Raw genomic sequence first — 19,145 nt, forward strand, 5'->3', positions numbered from 1 at the left:
AAACGACGGTAGTGTTTTAAAGCAATGACTTCCACTGAAGTTTTTAAAATGTATTTTTACAAGCTGGGTTTTTTTTTTTCTTTTTCATCCCCCCCCCCGCCTTGTTTTAAATCTTGCTCCGTGAAAAGCCTTCTAAATTCCTGTTAACCACATTATTTTCGGTTCCTGAACCATGGTTTTGCCCTGCGCCCAGGGGGGCCCCACCTCCCGATGTACAGATGGGGCGGCCGGTTTCCCAGAGGGCGGCTGGGCGATTCTAAGACGCCGCGATGCCGATCTGCAGAAGCCGCTGGACGATACTCAGATCCCCGAGGGGCCCGGGAGGTGTTGGTAGAAGACCTACGGCTGCGGCCCTTGTGACCCCTCAGCGGCCCGTCTGCCTCCCTCCCCGTCCCTGACCCAGCACGGAGACAGAGGGTGAGAAGGAACTCGCGGGGACCAGGGGCCATGGGAGCCCAGGTGGATTGCTGTGGACTGAATGTTTGTGTCCCCCCAAAACCAGTGTGTTGAAACCCATCCCCCCATGTGCAGTATCTGGAGCTGGCTTTTGGGGAGATGCTCAGGGTCAGATGAGGTCATGAGGGTGGGCCCCCCACCGGGATTTGTGCCCCCGTGGGAGGCAGACCTGAGCTCGTTCACTCTCTCCGCCATCGGAGCACACGCAAGAAGGCGGCCAGCCAGTGGACTCTTGAAAATCTCCCCCGACCTGATGACCAGCAGGCTCATTAAAGCCCAGCCCAGGGCTCTCCGGGGGCCCCGCCCAGCTCTCCCTGCTCTCCTGACGCCTGGCCCTCGGAACTGCCCAGCTGCTCCCCCGCCATCCTTCCTGGGCCACGTGTTCTTTCCAAACTGAATTAGGTCTAACTTTGAATCTGCAGAGGCGAGACATTCCGTTTCAAGAATCGTACTGCAGGCAGGGTCGTTCTTGAAGACACATGTCCAATGTAACAGTGAAACACCCAGGCAGCCGTGCTCAGTGCAACCGTCCACCCAGTGAGCAGGCAGAGGTCGGCTCCCCTGAGCCAGGCCCGGCTCCAGGACCCAGCGGTGGATGAGACGGGTCCGAACATACCCGGGTCCTGCCCCGCAGAGCTCACGTCCATGAGAATACCATAAAGAAGGGAATTGCAGAGCAGGTCAAAAGGCAACACGCAGGGGCGCCTGGGGGGCTCCATCGGTGAAGCGTCTGCCTTCAGCTCAGGTCATGGTCCCAGGGTCCTAGGATCCAGCCCCGCATCGGGCTCCTTGCTCAGTGGGGAACCTGCTTCTCCCTCTCCCTCTTCCTCTGCCTGCCACTCGGCCTGCTTGTGCTCTCTATCTCCCTCTGTCAAATAAATAAATAAAATCTTTTTTTTTTTTTTAAGGCAATACATACTAGAGAAAAGCAAATGGCTGGGGTGCTGCACGCTCGGCGGAAGGGAAGTACTGGGTGGGCAGGGCAGGCTGCCCTGAGAGCATCGCATCTGAGGAGTTCAAGCCTGTGAGAGAGCCAGATGTGCCGATAGCTCAGGGAAGCAGCAGTGCAAAGGCCCTGAGGCAGGAGCATGTCTGACGTGTTGGGGGACCAGCCGGGAGGCCAGCAGGGCCACAGGAAATCATAGTGGGGAAGGACAGAGCGGGTGTGAAAGGTGCAGTGGGGCAGGACCTGGGGCCATTGGAGGGATTTTGGCTTTTCTTGGAGTGACATGGGGAACTGTCTGGAGAGGCTGCAGGGGGATTGGAACCAGCCACAAATGTTCCAGCTCTGTCCCCTTCCAGGCACGTGATAGGACTGCAGTGTCTCCCCACCTAAGGCGAGTGAAATGTCAGCATCCCTGCTGAGCGGACACTTCCAAAGCCAGAGCATGCTTCGCCAGGTACGTGCCCCCTCGTGGCCCCTCGCCAGGTACGTTCCCGCCCTCGTGGCCCCTCGTGACCTGCCTGGCCTGGGACGGTGGTGCCCGGTCCCCTGGGACTGCCTTGGGCCAAGCCCCTTGCTGACCCGCTCTATGAGAATGAACAAGAAGCCTGTGTTGTCTCTGACACTGAGGCTGGAGATTTTGTTTGTGCAGTAGGACACAGCCTCACGCAGGGATGGAGGAGTCCTGCAGGAGGGCATTGCCACGATCCACGCCAGAGGCCACGGCAGCTCGGGCGGGGGAACAGCAGGGGAGGTGGGGCGTCGCCGGTGTCTCGACACATTCGGACGGCAGAGCTGAAAGGCCTTGCTGATGGACTGGGCACGGGGGTGAGTGGAAACACAGGTCTAGGTGGACAGCAAGGTTTTTGCTTGAACTGGAGGGATGGAATTCGGACCCGTCCTGATGGGGAGGCTACAGGTGTGGGGGGGGGGTGTCAGGAGCCTGGACATGTTGGAGACGTCTCAGAAATGTTAGGTCTGCAACGTGGGCTGGGGACCCGGGCAGATATCCAATGGCTGCACCATCCATGAATGTGGGGGTCTCGGGCCAAGTCCCAGCTGGACAGGTCCACCTGCGGTGGTTGGGTTACACGATTCTGGGGTGGGGGAAGGGCCGCTGGTCATCAGGCCATCTGGGTGACCTGTGAGCTGCCCTCGCTGGCCATTTGAGGGGGAGCTCCTTCCTGCCATGCCAGGTGTGGACAACCCAAGTCCCACCCCCAACCCCCTTGTGCATCCTTGACCCCGGCCCTCAGGTGCCTCCCTGTCAAAGGCCACTTTCCTGGGTGCTGCAGGGGGACAGGGCAAGGGTCGTCTCCACTCTCAGAATGCCCCCCCTTAAATAAAGCCCCCGCCTTGCCGACCAGGTCCAGCCGCCTGGTGCCGACCTGAGCCTAACCCACTCTTGAGCCACCTCAACCTTTTCCTAAAACCAGAGGGAACGAGGCCTGGACTGGGGTGCAGAGGAGTCCCGGTGTCCCCGCCTCCAGGACTTACAAGCCCTCTGGAAGGAGAGACAGGGAAGGGAAAGACGGCTCTCATTCCCAGACTCTTCTAGAACAGCAAGAACCCAGATTATTATCACAACGGCTTACTTCCACCTATGTTTACCCGCCTGTCTGAATCAGGGAAGATCATATCCTTCCAGGAATAAGTAATTCTTCCATTCCATAAACTACTGTAAAAACACATGAAAATGGGGCACGCTGTAGGGGGACCACACCACAGTTCCAGGTCGAATGAAAGTGTGTAGACCAGCGTCAATCACAAAACAGAGACTCAGAAATCCAAACGCAAGTAGGAACACCCACTAGAGCCCGCGCAGCCTGGGGTTTAGCGGACAGCAGCATACGGAGGCCAGGTCTCAGCGGGGCACGCCGCGGTGGCACAAGAAGTTAACAAGAGGGGAGCCGGCGTCAAAAGTCATTCCTAAACAAAATGCTTATTTTATTTTTTTTGTTTTTTTTTTTTTAAGATTTTTTTAAATTTATTTGACAGGATAGAGACAGCCAGGGAGAGAGGGAACACAAGCAGGGGGAGCGGGAGAGGAAGAAGCAGGCTCATAGCGGAGGAGCCTGATGTGGGGCTCGATCCCATAACGCCGGGATCATGCCCTGAGCCGAAGGCAGACACTTAACCGCTGTGCCACCCAGGCGCCCCTATTTTATTTTTGTTTTTAACTTCATCTATATATTTATGTATTTGAGAGAGAAAGAGAGGTAGAACACGAGCCAGCACAGAGGGAGGAGAGGGAGACGGAGAAGCAGCCTCCCCGCTGAGCAGGGAGCCTGGTGCCAGACTCGATCTCGGGACCCTGGGATCACGACCTGAGCCGAAGGCAGGCGCTTCACCAATTTAGCCACCCAGGTGCCCCTGTTTTATTTTATTCCTAAACCGAATCTGACATACAACAGTATTTACTTTCAGGTGCACAACAGAGTGATTCGACCCTTACACGCATCACCAGACGCTCGCTGCGGTACGCGTGGGCACCTCCTGGCACCACACAGCGTTATCTGCGACATCACTGGCTGTATTCCTTATGCTGTACTTTACAGGTCTGTGACTTACTTGTTTTTTAACTGGAATTTTGTACCTCTTAGTCCCCCTCTCCTATTTTGCCCATCCTCCACCCCTAAACATTTTTATTTAAAAAAATTTCAAACACAAGCAGAAACACTCAGCACTTAAAAAAGTGTCCCCAGCAAGTAAGCAGGGTTTATCTCTAGACCGACTGGCAATAAAGCGGGAAAACCATCTATCATATTAGCTTGAGACACAGTAAAAGGTCATTTAATTATCTCAATAGATGTCAAGGGGGCATTTGAAAAACATTCACCATTTCAAAATCCCTGTGACAGGTTTTATTCTAAACATGATGACAATTGTGAATTTCAAAACCAAAAGCCAGTATTCCTGAATTAATCATTCACTGGCAGCGAAAATCGAAATCATCCTGAGGTGTGCCCCATCCAGGGACCAACCCTATTTTAATGTAAAACCAGAAATGTTGGCGAGAGCTAATAAGAAAAAGAATGAACATTTTAAATATAGGAAAAGAAGGCATAAAAATGTCAGTTTTGTTGGAGCCACGAGTAGAAACCTAGGAAAGCCATCAAAAGTGCTAGTAAATTAATTCTGAAAGATATTGTACATTAAAGACTGTGTCTCACACAGCTAGAATACTCGTGTAACATAAAAGATTTCAAGAGCAATTAAAAATCAAATAATTGAGAGAAACAACCTGAGGCCTCAGAGGGGCGGGGGGTGGGGAATGGGATGGACCGGTGATGGGTAGTAAGGAGGGCACGTATCGCATGGTGCACTGGGTGTTCTACGCAACTGATGAATCATCAAACTTTACATCAGAAACCAGGGATGTACTGTACGGTGACTAACACAATATAATAAAAAAATAGTATTATAAAAAAAATCAAATAATTGAGTATCCATTTACTTGGGGAACACAAAACGCTTATTCAAAGGCCATGATAGGACCCTAATAAGAGGAAAACAGGAAAACGAAAAGCAGAACTTTATGGTGGTCCTGGTGGGAAGCAGAAGCGTGGTAACGGTGACGAGGGGGTCCCGCCGACATGTGGGAGCTGATGGCTAAAAATCCAGGAAATTCACAAGCCGTTGGTGAGGTCATGCAGCGCTTGAGCTCTGCCCCGTGGCATACCCGCACCACAGAGATCAGCAAAAGCCACAAATCGGGGCTTCTTTTCCCTAAAAGCCAGTTTCCCTGCACACCATCAGATGGAGGAAAGCCCAGAGATTTTCCTACCGATACTTTTAGGAATATGATAAATTCACGGTGAAATTCTAAAATTTCCCTTGAAATTCCAAAATTCCTCTTGAAGCAGTCAGAAGAAAGGACCACAGAGGGAGAAGGGTGTGTGCACGCACACGGGTGTGCTTGCTTGAAGAACTTAAAGTTCGAAAGATTCGTAAATGTGTATGTAAATGCCGAGGAAAGTCTGGAAAGAGCTACAAAAAGTATTACCAATGGATCTGGATGGTGAGATTGCAGGTGGGGTTTTTTTTGTTCCTAATTTTTTCTTATTTTATTTTCCATTAGAAACATGTATTACTTGTATGTTGGGAAAACACGTTTCATTTTTTCAGATTCACTTTGACAAGCTAGAGGAAAACAGAATAGGAGACAAATGCAAAGGAGACAAATTCTGACCAAAAAAAGGGGGGGGAAGCATCTCATTGGAGACAAGATGGAGAGGCTTGAATATGTAAAAAAAAAAAAAATTAACTTCTTACATAATCATATGGGTAATAAAATGCAAAAAGAGCAACAGCCTGTAGAAAGTAAGTAATAAACACAAATAAAGATGGTTAACTCTCCAGGTCTATGAAGGAATCATCGCTATATCCAGCTTCAACTTTACAAGCGATCAGAGAAAAAGAAAGTACAATGTCTACACCAGAAAATTCAGAAAACAAATAGGCACACGGGAAAATGCAAACCTTATCGCTAGCAATTAAAAAAAGAAAACACCAAACAGGGGCGCCTGGGTAGCGCAGTCGTTAAGCGTCTGCCTTCGGCTCAGGGCGTGATCCCGGCGTTCCGGGATTGAGTCCCACATCGGGCTCCTCCGCCAGGAGCCTGCTTCTTCCTCTCCCACTCCCCCTGCTTGTGTTCCCTCTCTCACTGGCTGTCTCTCTCCATCAAATAAATAAATAAAATCTTAAAAAAAAAAAAAAAGAAAAGAAAACACCAAACAATATGCAAGCATCATTATTTGGGCTCTGAATCCAGCCAAAAAGAAACAAAGTGGTGGGACCCTGTATGGGGGAGCGGTGGGAAAACAGTGCCCCTCCGCACGCTGGCGGTGCCTGCTGTAATCTGCTTCTGTCTGACAAGTCCTCTGACTGCCCTTTTTCTCCTACTGAGGAGAAAAGACAAGCTATTTGTACTCTTTTATATGACTTTCAAAAATATGATCCGAGATAGTGTTTCCCAAGTAAACTTTTTGGAAACCTGCCCCACGATGTGACATAAAAAGAGTGTTCTGGTCATAAGCAAGCGTGGCTCTGTACTGCAGGACTTCTCAGTGCCTTTACGTGCAATGTGCATTGCATATCTCTAAGAGCAAGTAGCCTTTACCCGATGGATTTGACCTCAGAATCCTTTTATGATAACTATTGACCTCTTACGGAACACAAAGCTGCTGGGAAGCAGAGAATAAGAGAAGTGTTTTTGTATAAAGACGTTATTTATGAGAGCAAAACTTTGAAACCACCTGAACTGACCCCAGCATTCAGCTGTATTTAGTAAGAATGCTTTGAAGCTAAGTCCTCTCTCATTGGGCGGGTAGCTAAGCAGGCTTTTTCCACTTCTTAAAGTCATTGTGCAGAGTTGAGCAGGAGAGAGTGCTGTGGTCGTTCACAGGAGCCCAGTTTCCCCGTTGCCGTTGCTCAGGGTCCCTGTTTAATTGGGAAAACCAGAGATGTTATCAAAAATCACATGGCCTGCCAAAGTCAAACCGGAAAGCATACTTAGCACTGGATGTTCGGGTATCTTTGTTAACCTTTAGGAAGGGGAAGAGGCAGAGCCTGGTTCCCCAACGATGGTGTCAGCTCAGCTAACCGACCAACCCCTGATTAGATCTGACTGTGAGTCGGGACCAGAAACTTGCACCAAATAAACTCATTCATGTCTTTTTCAGTCTCCTGTGTTGTGGGCTTCTTTGCCTTCTGTTTCCTAGGAAGTGTTCCTGCTTACAAATTTTTGATCTTCTCCCAGGCCAATGGAAGGGAGTAGGGAATTCACCCCCCACATTGGTCCCATTGTAGGGCGAGGGGAGCTGAACCAGAGAAACACAGGTGTAAAACCAGAGCATCAGAGACTAGACAGATGCCAACGGATGAGGGACGTTCTCGAGGGCAACGGTGGTGAATGCAGGCCCAGGGGACCCTGCAGGGACAAAGAGAGGGTAGGGACCCACAGCCGGATATTGATTCCTCCACCCCACTCCCACCCTCCTCTCTCTCCCTCCCCAACCGTTTCCTCCTTCCTCCCAATCCCCCCCCCCCCAACATTTAGCACACACACTCTCTCTCTCTCTTTCTCTCTCTCAGCAGCCTGACCTTGGTGATTGGGGAAGCAAGAGAAACACACTGAAGCCAGAGAGAGTCCATGTGTTCCCAGTGACATTCAAATGACCCTGACCATCAGGGAGATCTCTTGGGCCAATGCCTGACCTGGACTGGCCTGCAGGCACCACTCTCTCTTCAAGCCAAAAACAGATCTTTTTCACCCTCAACTTGGCTGATTCCTTCATTCCTTGGTCCAACGTATCTGTGCGGAGCCCCTACAACGCGCCGGACCCCAGGGTAGGGTAGAGAGGGGAGGGTTCTCGTCCTGCCCAGGACGCAGATAATCTCAAACACCAATGTCTAGCAAAAATGAGAGTCGACAGCAGTGTGCGTTCAGAACTAAGTGGTACACGAGACCAATGACTTGTATTTCCAGATTTTCAAAGCCAGCCATGGAAGGGCCCAGCCCCGGGGGCGGTGCGCGGCCTCCGGGCCAGAGCGTTTGCCCTGCTCCGGGATGGATGGCTGTCTGTGCGGGTCGCAGTCGGAGGTTTGCAAGTTTATCACATTAACGGTGCCTGAGCCCGCGAATCCAAATTACAGGCCAAAGCCACAAAATTGTCTCCCCATCAAAGGCCTCTTGCTGAACGCCCCCACAAACACCAGTGCCCCTTAATCAGGGTCGAGGGGATGGGCCAACGCGCTCTGCTACGGGGAGCACGCTCATTTTCCCAATTTTGCAGAGTTCCTGGGCAGTCTCCCTGTAATTTTCCTCTCTGTATTCTTTGGAGGGGGTTTTGTGCATCGAAAGCCCGAGTCTACAACAACAAATACCCACGCTGAGAGCCCTGGCCGGGGGCCGGCTCTGCCTGCACCCGAGGCTGGCGGGCACTGCGAGGGGGCTCTCCTGCGGCCCCAGTGCTCCTGTGTGGGGCCCCTCGGCAAGAGGAGCCTCTGTGCTTTTCTGACTTCCTAGAGCTGCCTCTGCAGACAGGACCCCCCTCCCCATCCCTGCCCTGCAGCCCACCTCTGTGTCAGAGCTCAGAGCTGGTTTCCCAAACTCCGAAGACTCCTGAGAGAGGTCTTCCCTGGGAGGCCAGCCACGGGGGGGTCTCTCCCATCCATGAGCTCCTGGGAAGGCTGGGATGTGGTGGAAGGCAACAGGGTGGTCACTCCGTAGGACAGAACTCCTGCACAAAGCAACCAGCCGAGTGAGAGGCGCGTAGCGGGAGCCGGTCGGTGCAGCTGAACACAGAGGAGGCCCTTCAGAGTCCGCACTGATTGTGTCTTGCTTTGAAGGCCAAGGTACAATGCACCTGGGGGCAGGGGACACCATTGCACAGGGCAGCTGAAGGTCAAGGGCAGAAATAGGGGAGCGGTGGGCGTTAACGACGGGAGTGGCTATTTTACGGGGATGAGTGGGAGGTCAGGGGGAAGCTGACTCAGGCACATGGTCTTGTAGTGCGGGGCTGGTGACTGTAGAGCATCTTCAGGAGGCCTTGGGGAGCCACAGAGGGCCCCTGAGCGCAGAGTGGCATCAGGAGGGAGAGCCCTCCCGTGTGTCAGGCGAGGCGGGCGGGCAGAGGGAGCAGTCAGGCACAGAGCCCGGGGACCATTAGAGTAACGGGGCTCTGCTCTACGAGGTGGAGGTGACTTTATAGGAAAGCTACACCTCGAGTGACGTCTGTCTCCCAGCTTGGTTCTCCTTCAGCATTGTGTTGGCAATGACGGGTCCTTTGCCTCCACACGAATTACAGAATCAGCTGGTCAACGTCCACAAAATCAGTCTCTGGGACTCGGACTGTCACTGCACTGGCTCTGCAGGCCACACTGGGGAGAGCCAACATCGGGACCACATGGTGGCTCCCCGTGTGTGGACGTGCTCATTTGGTTTGTTCTCTGATTTCACGATTCAGAGTTCGGGACTTTTCGCCATGTAGATCTCGTATTAGACCTACCCTAAGTATTTCACTTTCGGGGGTGCTAAGGTAAGTGGGATTGTGTTTTTAATGTCCAATTCCACTTGTTCCTTGCTGGAATATAGAAAAGCAACCGACCTTCGTACGTCAACCTCACAGCCCGCAGCTCTGCCACGTGCCCCTGCGTCTTAAGGCCACGACCCAGATGTTTCCCTCATCACTTCCACCCACAGCCCCCTGGCTGGGACTTAGTCACTCGGCCACACCCAGGTGCGGGGGGGAGGCCGGGAAGTGTCGTTGGCTGAGTAGCGACTGCCCTTAAAAATTCTGTGTCTACGGGAAGGAAATGAACATCAGAGGACCCCACGGTGGTACCTGCCACATGACCTCCTCTCCAAGGACCTCTCCCACGGGATTCCATCTAGGCAACGCCGCCGCTGGTCCAGGGCTGGGGCGCTCTCTAGGCCTGCCTCCCATCGAGGCATCCTTATGGCTCTGACAGCAGTAACGGCTGAATCAAGCAACACACGTGTCTCCCAAGGGCCACATGAATCCTCAGGGGACTCTTTCGGCCACTGGCCCCAGCCCCCCAAGTCATGGCCTCGATCCTCACAGGACCTCTCTTCTAGCAGATGAAGCAGTGGAAGGCTGGGGTTTTGGGTAGAGCTTCCTGGGCCCCCGAGGAGACACTGCTTGGAAACGCAAGACCAGGCCTTCACGGCACTGCGTGGTGACCACCGAGGAGCAGGAGAGGCCCAGACTCTGCCTCCTAAGACGCGGGGCAGATGGGTTGCCAGCAGGACGAGGGGCACACAGTAACCGCCGGATACACCCGAAAATGAGAAGCGCTCTCCCTTCTGCGGCCGGCCGGGCTGGGGCCGACGAGAGCAGCTATCTGTGTGTGAGCACCAGGCCTGAGGCAGACTCTCCCGCCTGCCCATGAAGGCAGCCCCGCTGACAACTCCCTGCAGCCTCCTGGCCCCCCACCCCCACCCCACTCCAGAGACCAAGCTTCTCCTGTGTCGCATTCGTTCCTTGCGCAGCAGTAGATAACTAATACACCTGTCAACAGCCTGGGCCGTGTTCCGGGGAGGGGGGAGCTCCTGCTCCCCGGCACCGGCCACTGCCCTGTTGTAATACTCCGCGCTGGGGGCCCAGGGTCATGCTCATGTGTCCGGCTGGAAGGCAGGCTCCTTGGGAGCAGGGATGGTGCCTGTTCTGAGCAGAAGCCCCGGGAACGGGGAAGACACAGGCACATGGCAGGTTCGCTCTAAGCCTCTACTGGCCCTGGGAGGGACCACCTTCTCCAGCTGCCCCCCTTGACAAAAGACGAGACTCAGGTCCCCGAGTGGAGTAAGGGACGCTGGAGGGAAGGGAGGAGATTGGGCTCCTAGCCCCACTGAGCTTTCTGATGTCATGGGGCCAGCTCTTATTGTCTGCCATGGGGCAGGCCAGCCCGCGGCTGGGGTGCAGGACACACATCAGGGGGCCGACAGGACCAACACACCCCCAACCCCCTAACCACAGAGGGTGTGCGGTCACAAGCGCTCTGTCCTAGGGTGAGTCAGCTGCCCTGGGGTTCCTGCGGGGACAGAGAAGGGGAAAGCGTCTGGACGCATGGCTAAGATTATTTTCTCCGTGAGCCCCTGAGTTAGGTCTGGGGCGCTAAAGGTAGGTTGAGTCGGTGGGAGTCAGAGCTGAGACCCCACAGACGTGGTTGCCAGGGTTGCTGGTAATGCCCACCCTCCTCTCGGTCTTCATGGAGCCCTGACCTTCACACGGCTCCTTGGGCCACGTGCTGCTCCTACGGAGATTCTTACGTCACAGCAAAAAATCTTCCCCTGTAAGTGCCTGTGGGTCCAGACTTGATGAGCTCCCTGCAGAAGGAATAGGAGGAAAGACCGAAGGACGGACGAGGGCGAGTCGGAAGGCGGGAAACGGCTGAGAGTATCTCTCCGAAAGCGTCCAGGTCTGTCCCAGGTCTCCTGGGTCCCAGAGAGCTAAAGCCCCAAGGTGCTCCCCGCAGCTGGAGTGCACTCGGGATGGGCCCGGCGACGCAGGGGACGTGGGAACGCGTCCACATGAACTCGCTCAAGACCGCTCACAACAGCGCGATTCCGACAGAGGAAGGGGAGAAGGAGAACCGCCTGACTGCCAGCGGGCACGGGGCTTCGTTTGGGGGTGAGGAAAATGTCCTACAGTTAGATCTTGGTGATGGTTGCACAACTCTGGGAATACACTAAAACCACTGGCTCGTCTGCCCCAAATGGTAAGCTTCATGCGATGTCAATTGTATCTCAATAAAGGCGTTGTGTGAAGAATGAACCTTGCAATATCCAGGTGCTTCGTCACTCGCCTCTTCCCTCCACCCCCCCCCAATTTTAGAGTGAGCCAGCAGGCATCCCAGCTCCACCATGGCCACAGGACCCTACTGGCCCCCACTTCCCCATCTGTAAAATGGGGATAAAGAGACTGTCCCCAGAGTGGCTGGGAAGGCACGGGTGGGAGCACTCAGTCAGCATCTGTCACGGCCCTGCCGTCCCCTGTACCGGGCACCGTTCCCGGCTCTGGGCTCAGCCTGGGCAGGAGAAGAGGGGCTGCTTCCCAAGTGCGGCGCCACACTTCCCCACCTGCCCCTCCTCTTCTTACCCTCCTGCCTCCATCCTCACCTCTCATCTCTTCTTTCCAAACAGCCTCTTTCTATGACCTTGAAACTCGTGTGCGAATTCACTGGGGGCAGGGAATCTGGGCTGGGCCTCGCTGGCCAGTAACCCAAGGGCAGGGGCAGGGGTGGGTGAGGCCCGGGAAGGGGGGATTCCTCTTCCAGGGGCCCCCCACCCTCCCTCGGGGGCTTCCCCCTTACAGTTGTGGCGCTCACCGGACAAGCCACAAGGGGATTCGAGACCTGTTGCTTTTCGACAACTCCAAAAGCACAGAGAACAAAGGGAAGGATGCCTGCCCAGGACAGGGCAACGAAAGGAAAACTTCACATACAATTTCCCCTTTGGCTGGAGGAATATCAACCCTGCTCATATAAGCCTTTGATTTTTAAAATAAATGGGAGGGGGAGTTGGTTGGGACCTAATGAAGGAGGTGTGCTTCACCCCCACTCATGAGTCCTCGGGGTGCGGGATTCAGGGTGGGTCTTTGCTAATGATGATGGGTTTTACAGGTGAGGGAACGGAGGCTCAGAGAGGGGGAGGTCCCACGCATGGGCCTTGGGGAGCCGGGACTAGGAAGGGCTGCTTCTGGAGCCCACACTCTCCACCCCTTTGCTTTGGCACTAGTGAAACCCTGGCAGAGTTCAGACTCTTCGATTTTGAGGGAAGTGTACACCCTGCACTGTCTCCCTTCAGGGTTTTGTCTTGTGCTGTTCCAACATCTAGAACATTCTCTCCTCCCTCTTTGCCTGTTCATTCTCTACCCTCCTCATTCTTGGGTGAAGCCTTTCTCTTCACCCCCATCAGAAGCTAATGGCAATCAGACTGCTCGGGACTTCTACGCGTCTACCTCCGGAGCGGAGTGAGCAAGACAAGGACGACAGTAGCTTGCAGAAGGCACCTGCCCGTTCGGCCATGAACTCCTGCGTAAAACCAGCTGTCCAGGCATTATCTCTCAGGTGCCCATAGGAAGCCTCTGAAGGACAGACACCGTAACTCACTCATGTTTGGGGCCTGTCTCCCTGCCCCTAAACAGCTCATAAGGCCTGACTCAAACCAAACACAGGCATTTGCTGCTACGAGGCACATCCCAAGTTTCTCCCTCTCCCAAGCCCTAGCGGGCTGGACAGTGTCCTCCAAAAAGCTATGTCCACCTCCTAACCACCAGAGCCTGTGAATTTGACCTTATTTGGAAGAAAAGGTCCTTGCAGATGTAATCAAGTGAAGGATCTTGAGATGAAATCATCTTAGGTTACCCGTCTGGGCCCTAAACCCGATAGCAAGTGTCCTTGTAAGAGACAGAAGAAGAGAGCACACAGAGCAGAGCGGCCACGTGAGGGCAGAGGCAGAGGCTGGAGGGGTGCGTCCAGCAGCCCAGGGAGCCCAGAGCCCCCAGAAGCTGGAGGAGCAGGGAGGGTCCTCCCCTAGCCCCTCCGGAGGGAGCAAGGCCCTGCATCTTCATTTTGGACTCTGACCTCCACAATAAATGTCTGTCATTTTAGGCCCCCCTCCCTTGTGTGGTCCTTTGTCGTAGGGGTCTTGTCAGGGCTGAGGAAGGGTTGAGGCTCCAGGTGGAGGGTGAGCATTCGGCTGGCCCACCCCGCCTCACCCCTTCTCTTTGGAATTAGTAAATCTTTTGCGGCCAGTCGGGGCTGGATGTAAAACTGAGTTCTTTACTTAGGACCCAGCTTGGGGTCCTAATCCCAATGCCTACCCCCCTAGGGCTTAGGAGCCCCTCCCTGAACCTCTCAGCCTCTCCAGGTCTCCCTACTGGCTCCCAAGTCACATGGCTGCCCTGGCGCCCCCATGAGCCGGCCCCGCGCCTCATCAGTGCCTGCGGGGTACGGACTGCACCACCAGGCTGGCAGGTCCAGGAGCCCTCTTTCCCCACGAAGCTCCAGTCATAGCTAAACGTTTAAGCCAGCCTCCCCCCACCCTCCCCACCCCTAACTGCAGCAAGACCCTGAGGCCAGGCTGTGCCCCGGCCACGGGCTCCCACGGTGAGCCCCATGGCTTCCTGAGAGTTGTGCCTCTGCTTGCAGCCATGTCACTGACCCACACCTTCGGCCAGTTTCACTTGGGACTGCCTCCCCCCTTCCCCTTGAGTAGAGAGTGGCTCCTTCTATGCGATGGGATGACAGGCACAAACTCTGTTTATCCAGACACCTGAGCAGAGCCGTAGGGTATCGGCCCTCTTGGACGCAGCAGAAACCCCCCCCACTTTTATATCTGTCCCTCATCCTTGCATTGACACTTGTGCCCTTAATTCATGTGCTTACCTTTTTTTTTTTTTTTTGGAGATAGAGTGCACGTGCACCTGTGCGTGAGCGGGGGGAGGGGCAGAGGGAGAGGGAGAATCTCAAGCAGACTCCATGCTCAGCGTGGAGCCCGATGGGCTGCGGATTTTAGGACCCTGAGACCATGACCTGAGCCAAAATCGAGATTCCGATGCTCAACCGACTGAGCCACCCAGGCACCCCAGTGGACTTAGTTTATAAACCTTTTTACCACTTTTCCAGGATGAGAAGGAAGAAGCGAAGCTTAATGTGGTTCAACTTTTTTTTTTTTAATTTCAAAATACATTCTAGGATTTAAATCTCACCTCCACAGACAGCTCAGGAGAAGTCAGCAAATAAAAGCAAGTTTATAGACCAGAAAGCCATTTTTAAAAATCCTCTTTCTGAATATAAACTGAAGTGTTTAATCAATTCCACATACACCGTGCATCACATGGCCTTCATTCTGCACGAGAACAAATACATGAATGAATACATTGAACAGGCCTTGACATACACCAGGCCCTGCTGCTAACTGCTTCACACATATTACCTTAATTACTCTGCTCCGTGGCCTTGGGAAGAGTGAAGTCATACCCCATTTTACAGAGGAAGACAAAGATTTACCCGAGACCGCACAGCTCCTGGAAGATGCAGGTCTGTAGGTGACACTCTTGGCACTTTCACAAATAGGGCTGCAAACTTCCTGACTTCTGGAAAAAATGCCTTGGTTTTGCACGAATTCTTGAAAAAATAGATTATTATCCTTATCATCTTCAAAGGGCCCTGAAATGGTTCTGACAGTGCCCATGAACACTGAGGAAGGTACGGCCTAAGGGCTGAGACAATGGGACATCACGGTTGCCAGTAGTGTGAGCCTGGATAAAGTGCCTCAGTTTCCCCACCCACCAAGTGTGTTCCTGGGGTTTGTTTCGACAGTGATGAGATCAGGGGCAGGGTAACTTGCAGGAGAAGTGAGGAATGAGGATGGGTCCATGAGTGGAGGCTTGCTCTCCAAACCCTGCAGTAGCCCAGATTCTGAGCAAATGGGCATGTCTCACCTGGGGGGGTGGGTGCTGGTACTGCTGTGTTCCCAGTAGCCTTTTCCACCCCCTCCCCCCCCCCATCCCTGCTTGGATGATTGCAAGTGAGCCCTCTCTCCACTCCGAGAGATGGCAATATCTGGACAGCGTTTGGAATTCCTCTCACCCCTCCCAGCCTGGGGGACCTTGGCGGAGCCGGGGTCCTGTGGGCACCAGTGGGATCCAGGGGCAGAGGCAGATATCCTGTTGGTTAAGGTCAGCGGCTCAGGATCCCCGGATGTCCTCAACTCTTTATTACCTTGAACTCATCTTCAGAAAAAGACCCTTCAGGACTTGTCAAAAAACAGCTGTAGCCAGCTTATCGGGCCTTTTCCTACCAGCTAAGCACTTTCCAGACTGGGCTTCCCAACTGTGCAGGGCATTGGGCTGTGCCACCCACTGCTTTTGAATAATAAGGAAAAGGAGAAGAAACCGGTAAGAAGCTGCAGCTCCTCTTCTGAGCTCTGTCACCGCTGGGAAGGCATAATGGTCACTCCTGTTCCTCAGATAGACAGTCACCTAATTACAAATAAGGGGGCCTGAGATGCTTCCCGTCTGCCTTTACAAACGAATGTCATTACTCCAGCAGCACAACTCTCCTTATATCGTTTAAAAACAACAACAAGAACAACAACAACAACAACAGCAACAACCTCAATCTATGGGCGCGGGCAGGGTGGCCGTACCATGCCTCCGCGTCCCGCACCCTGGGAGGTCCGCACGCGCTCGGGCGCAGCGAGTGCGCGCCTTCTCTAAGCCTTACGGTAAGCGCGGCTCTCAGAGCAACCACGTGGCGGCGGAACCGAGGCCCGGCGGGAATGTGCGGAATGCGCAGCGCGGCCGCGCGCTGCTCAGGAGCCAAGGCCCAGGTTCCCGCGGCGCGCGCCCTCGCCTCCCATCTCTACCCAATCGGACCGTACCGCAGTCCCCGCTGAATCGCCCGGGGCTCGCAGGAGTAGGTCCAGCCCCGCGCAAGCACCCTGGAGGGGTTTGAGGACAGAGCGCGGCCTGTCGGGCTCCTCGGACTCCGCACGCCCAGAACTCCCTAGAAGGTCTAAACCCGGGACTGCCGCCACCAGCCCCGACGGCACGAGGTCAAGGGGCCTAAAATCAGGGGTGTAGGGCGTTGGGTATGCAACCCCCCTCCCTGCACCTGGAAAAGAATTTCCTTTTGCTTTTCCCCTCTTGGCAAGTGTGTGGAGCCCCAGAACGCGGAGGTTCCCCATAATAAAGACCCCGGCCATCCCTCCACCCACCCCCGAGGCCAAGCGAAGGATGGAACCTCTCTCGCTCTCGGGCGTTCCAAGGGCACAAAGAAGCAGGCACGAGGATGTGGTCACATCCCGAACACAGTCTCCGGGAAAGCGCGGGAATGGGGATCGAGTGACCAATCCTCCAGGCGAATGAGGGGGCGTCGAGCCCTTACCGGGAGGAGGGCAGGGAACATTGCGGGAGCCCACAGGGACTTAGCACGGCCCCTCTTCCGGAAAGGTCAGCTCCAGCTAGCTAGCTGGCGGGCTGGGTACAGAGGCCCCTCCCGCGAGTCTCCACTGGGGCGCTCCGCGCGCTCTCCAGGGGCGGGGTCTGCTCCGCCTCGAGTAGGCCGCAGCCCAGCTTGGCCAAGGGAGACGCGGATGGGACTTGGCCTCCTAGGTCATTACCCCCACCCTTCAACCGATTTCTTTGCTTCGGTTGGAGGTGGTTATCTGCTCAGTCTGGGCGCCCCCTCTGCGGCTCTTGGCTAGAGTCGGGCCAGGGGCCTGAGCCAAGAGGCCAGGGAATTCCTAGAGAATTTTGGGGTTTCATATTGCTCAGGGCACCAGGCGATGCTTTTTGAGGGCGACGTTCAAGGAGTTAGATGCTTTCCCCCCTAAGAGTGCACCTTCTCCCTGGGGAAACTAGATGAGTTAGGAGCCGTCGCCCACCCCCACCCCCGCACCACCTCTTGGGGTTTGCTTTTTAACTCCGGGCACACCTTGCCCAAGACCTTCGGAGCTGGGGGAGGAGTGTCCCGTCCCCGCATCCTGCCAGGCCAATGATTGGGGCTTGGGTAGGGGGTTGGTCTGTGTGTGGCTGAAATTCATTGATCAGGGGCGGAAACAAGTCCGTGGCTTGGGACGGTGGGAGGTGCGGCTGCCCGGGTTCCCAGCGTGTGGCTGTCCCAGGTGGGCGCCGGATCCAGAGTTCGTCCCGGGGCTCCCCGCAGCTTTGGAGTGCCAGGGGTCCGCACCGTGTAGCCCTGGCGGAGCTACTGCAGTGGGTGCACCTCCAGGAGCTCCCGAGGCGAGCAGGGTGGGGGAAGGGGGGCCCCGGGTCCCCGCGGCCCGCATTCGGAAGCGTTTTCCTGAGCGACTTAAGGGCTTAGTCCTTTCAAGTCGCCGCCGGTATGCGGCTGCAGGTGACCCCACCTTGGTGCGCCCCCTCCGGTCCTGTGTGGGGTGGGCGGCTGCGGGAGGTCGAGGTCAGTAGGAGATCTCCACTGGGCCCTGCGCCCCCTCCCCAAAGTCCCCGGCCGGGCGGTGCGCAGCCGCAGTGCGTGCAGGGGTCGGCGCCGCGGCGGGCAGGTTCCTGAATGAACGCGCTCCCTTCCCCCGCCTGAATGAAGGTTCCCACAGCCAGGGACGGTGGCAAACGCGTCTGCCGCGGAATTCGCCCTCTCGGGGCCGGAGATCCGCCCCGGCCGGCTGCGGTCTCCCCTGGGGACGGGTGGGCGGCAATGAAAGCGGGAAGGTGATTTAAGTTACTTTTGGATTTTCTTTCCAACCAACTAGTGCCTTCCCGATTGGGTCGCTGGCCCTTTGTCTCCACATGGTCACCGAGAAATAAGCGCAGAGCACTTTAAATGACCCCAGAATTCGCAGTTCCTGCCTCGTGGTGGGTTTTTAAAAGGCACTGTAAAATTAAAACTGCAACAGAAAAGTTTTTAAGAGTTGCTTTTCTCTTTGGAAAAAAATTTAAAATAAAAACGCGTCGTGGGCTCTCCTAGAAGCAGCCGCCCTCAAGGGCCCAGGGCTGGCGGCCCCCTCTGCAGCTCCAGGGACGCGTATCTAGGCTCCCCGGGGTGGGGGCTGGGCCGCTGGCGCTCCCCGCCAAGGCCCCAAATTCCTGCGCCTCCCCCGCGGGTTCCTGGACGGCTCTTCACGCTCGCCGGCCGGGCTTGCACTTTTGCGCCCGTCCCTGAGCCGGGAAATCAACGAAGTTCCTAGTCAAGATCTGCCCGGTCCGCCTAGTAACAGCGCCGCGCCCCCATTGGCTCATGCTAATTCCAGTTTCCTCTGTCTTTCTCCCGGGTTAGGGGGAAGCTCCCTCCCGGACCCCGAGCCCGTTTTGCCGTAGTGGGCGAGCCTCTTTATGACCCGCTGCCCCTCGCTGTCGCCGGCCGCCTCGGGCCGGGCCGGGGCGCCCGCGGGGCTCGCGGCCCTCGCCCCGCGGGGCAGCAGCCGCCCGGTGATAGCGCGCAGCCCCATAAATCATCGGGGCAGCCGCCCGGTCCGGATTTTATGAATGAAAAAGTAGCCGGGCCGCCCTCGTGCGCGGGCTGCTGCTGCTACGAGGCACCGGCGTGTCCGGGGCCAACAGGAGCCTGGGTGCCCGGGGAGGGGGACACGGCGGTGGGCGCTCCCTGCTCGGGCCACCCACCGCTTCCGAGGCGTGAGCGGGGGTAATTAACCTCCTGGACTCGGAATATTAGTAACCCTAATTCCCGGCGGGGGAGGGGAGCGGGAAGAATCAGCCCTGAGAGGGGGGTGTCTGTC

This window comes from Ursus americanus, chromosome 24 (genome assembly GCF_024610735.1).
Source record: "Ursus americanus isolate L20-20 chromosome 24, mUrsAme1.1.p, whole genome shotgun sequence".
In the NCBI taxonomy this organism is placed as follows: domain Eukaryota; kingdom Metazoa; phylum Chordata; class Mammalia; order Carnivora; family Ursidae; genus Ursus; species Ursus americanus.